The following is a 3,667-nucleotide window of genomic DNA, read 5'->3' as shown; positions in this document are numbered from 1 at the left end:
AAGTCAAGGAGGGGGCGGCCCCGGTGAGCAGCTGGAGGCGGTCACGGGATCAAGAGGGCGGGGCCAGTTGAACAGCCGGAAGTGGTGAGGTAAGCAGGAGAAAGGGTCGCGGGCAGGGACACGGGTGACCAGCAGGCCGGTCTGCCGACGGCAGGGACCTAAAGAGGGGGCCCGGCGGCTTGCCCGGGCGCTTAGCTGACCGGCGGGAAGCGGTCAAGGGAAGAGTGGGTTGGGGCCGATGTCAAAAGCTGGAGGTGGTCCAGTGGGGAAGGCCCTGGGGCCCGGAGGATGTGGACGAGGGTCGCCAGTGGCCACAAAAGCCCCACAAGCCTGAGCCTCAGACTGGAAGCCAGCAAGAGGTTCTCTAGTCCTCAGGGCAGGGCGTTCCGGGCGAATGGGGCAGAAAGCAGGCCGCCGGGGCCCGGCCACCAACCAGTAAGAACCTCCGGAGGGGCCGGGGAGGTGCCCCCAGAGTGGAAAGTGATTTTTCTCGGACTTGACACAGCTCTCTCCCGGTTGTCAAAGCCCATAGGCAGGGCTGTGGGCGTCCCAGGACACTCTGCTGTGAGCTGCCCTTTGGTGGGAGCGATGGGGGCCGGGGGGCGAGGTTGGGGGGGGTTAGAGGGCCGGCCCCGAGGCTCATGGAGGCCCGTGGGCGTCCTGAAGGGAGGGCTGGCTGGTCTGCCCACGCTTGGGGACCTGGGAGGCACCCTGTGAGCAGAGGTCTATGTGCCTTTACATCCCAGTGGTGCGGGCTATTCCTCTGTGTTTGGGAGCAGGGCAGACTGGCTGGTGCTGCTCGCTGATTGGTCGAATGGACCCGGGGCGGGGTTTCCGGAACAAGGAGGCGGGCCCAAGCCCACAGCTGAGCCAGGTCAAGTGAAGGAAGGGGCGGGGCCCGGTGAGCAGCTGGAGGCGGTCACGGGATCAAGGGGGCGGGGCCAGGTGAACACCCGGAAGTGGTGAGGTAAGCAGGAGAAAGGGTCGCGGGCATGGACAGGGGTGACTGGCAGGCCGGTCTGCCGGCGGCAGGGACGTAAAGAGGGGGCCCGGCGGCTTGGCCGGGCGCTTAGCTGACCGGCGGGAAGCGGTCAAGGGAAGAGTGGGTTGGGGCCGGTGTCAAAAGCTGGAGGTGGTCCAGTGGGGAAGGCCCTGGGGCCCGGAGAATGTGGACGAGGGTCGCAAGTGGCCACAAAAGCCCCACAAGCCTGAGCTCCAGACTGGAAGCCAGCAAGAGGTTCCCTTGTCCTCAGGGCAGGGCGTTCCCGTCGAATGGGGCAGAAAGCAGGCCGCCGGGGCCCGGCCAGCGAACCAGTAAGAACCTCCGGAGGGGCCGGGGAGGTGCCCCCGAAGCGCAAAGTGATTTTCTCGGACTTGACACAGCTCTCTCCCCGTTGTCAAAGGCTAACCCTAACCCTAAAACTAAGCCTATCCCTCAACCTAACCCTCACCAGTGGCTAACGCCCTGGGGCCCTGTGAAACCTGGACGAGGGTCTCAAGGGGCCACAAAAGCCTCACCTGCCTGAGCTTCAGACAGGATGCCAGCTTGAGGGACCCTTGTCCTCAGGGCAGGGCGTTCCCGGCGGATGGGGCAGAAAGCAGGCCCCCGGACCAGTAAGAACCTCCGGAGGGGCCGGGGAGGTGCCTCCAGAGTGGAAAGTGATTTTTCTCGGACTTGACACAGCTCTCTCCCGGTTGTCAAAGCCCATAGGCAGGGCTGTGGGCATCCCAGGACACTCTGCCGTGAGCTGCCCTTTGGTGGGAGCGATGGGGGCGGGGGGAGGGGGGGTTGAGGGAGGGCCGGTCCCTAGGCTCATGGAGACCCGTGGGCATCCTGAAGGGAGGGCTGGCTGGTCTGCCCACGCTTGGGGACCTGGGAGGCACCCTGTGAGCAGAGGGCTATGTGCCTTTACATCCCAGTGGTGGGGGCTATTCCTCTGTGTTTGGGAGCAGGGCAGACTGGCTGGTGCTGCTCGCTCATTGGTCGAATGGACCAGGGGCGGGGTTTCCGGAACAAGGAGGCGGGCCCAGGCCCACAGCTGAGCAGGGTCAAGTCAAGGAGGGGGCGGGGCCCGGTGAGCAGCTGGAGGCGGTCACGGGATCAAGAGGGCGGGGCCAGGTGAACAGCCGGAAGTGGTGAGGTAAGCAGGAGAAAGGGTCGCGGGCAGGGACACGGGTGACCGGCAGGCCGGTCTGCCGGCGGCAGGGACCTAAAGAGGGGGCCCGGCGGCTTGGCCGGGCGCTTAGCTGACCGGCGGGAAGCGGTCAAGGGAAGAGTGGGTTGGGGCCGGTGTCAAAAGCTGGAGGTGGTCCAGTGGGGAAGGCCCTGGGGCCCGGAGAATGTGGACGAGGGTCGCCAGTGGCCACAAAAGCCCCCCAAGCCTGAGCTCCTGACTGGAAGCCGGCAAGAGGTTCCCTTGTCCTCAGGGCAGGGCGTTCCCGGCGAATGGGGCAGAAAGCAGGCCGCCGGGGTCCGGCCAGCGAACCAGTAAGAACCTCCGGAGGGGCCGGGGAGGTGCCCCCGAAGTACAAAGTGATTTTCTCGGACTTGACACAGCTCTCTCCCCGTTGTCAAAGGCTAACCCTAACCCTAAAACTAAGCCTATCCCTCAACCTAACCCTCACCAGTGGCTAACGCCCTGGGGCCCTGTGAAACCTGGACGAGGGTCTCAAGGGGCCACAAAAGCCTCACCTGCCTGAGCTTCAGACAGGATGCCAGCTTGAGGGACCCTTGTCCTCAGGGCAGGGCGTTCCCGGCGAATGGGGCAGAAAGCAGGCCGCCGGGGCCCGGCCAGGGAACCAGTAAGAACCTCCAGAGGGGCCGGGGAGGTGCCCCCGAAGCGCAAAGTGATTTTCTCGGACTTGACACAGCTCTCTCCCCGTTGTCAAAGGCTAACCCTAACCCTAAAACTAAGCCTATCCCTCAACCTAACCCTCACCAGTGGCTATCGCCCTGGGGCCCTGTGAAACCTGGACGAGGGTCTCAAGGGGCCACAAAAGCCTCACCTGCCTGAGCTTCAGACAGGATGCCAGCTTGAGGGACCCTTGTCCTCAGGGCAGGGCGTTCCCGGCGAATGGGGCAGAAAGCAGGCCGCCGGGGCCCGGCCAGGGAACCAGTAAGAACCTCCAGAGGGGCCGGGGAGGTGCCCCCGAAGCGCAGAGTGATTTTCTCGGACTTGACACAGCTCTCTCCCCGTTGTCAAAGGCTAACCCTAACCCTAAAACTAAGCCTATCCCTCAACCTAACCCTCACCAGTGGCTAACGCCCTGGGGCCCTGTGAAACCTGGACGAGGGTCTCAAGGGGCCACAAAAGCCTCACCTGCCTGAGCTTCAGACAGGATGCCAGCTTGAGGGACCCTTGTCCTCAGGGCAGGGCGTTCCCGGCGGATGGGGCAGAAAGCAGGCCCCCGGACCAGTAAGAACCTCCGGAGGGGCCGGGGAGGTGCGTCCAGAGTGGAAAGTGATTTTTCTCGGACTTGACACAGCTCTCTCCCGGTTGTCAAAGCCCATAGGCAGGGCTGTGGGCATCCCAGGACACTCTGCCGTGAGCTGCCCTTTGGTGGGAGCGATGGGGGCGGGGGGAGGGGGGGTTGAGGGAGGGCCGGTCCCTAGGCTCATGGAGACCCGTGGGCATCCTGAAGGGAGGGCTGGCTGGTCTGCCCACGC

Source organism: Pipistrellus hanaki (assembly GCF_964339955.1).
Source record: "Pipistrellus hanaki genome assembly, chromosome: 2".
NCBI classification, from domain to species: Eukaryota; Metazoa; Chordata; class Mammalia; order Chiroptera; family Vespertilionidae; genus Pipistrellus; species Pipistrellus hanaki.
This window is presented reverse-complemented; position numbering follows the sequence as displayed.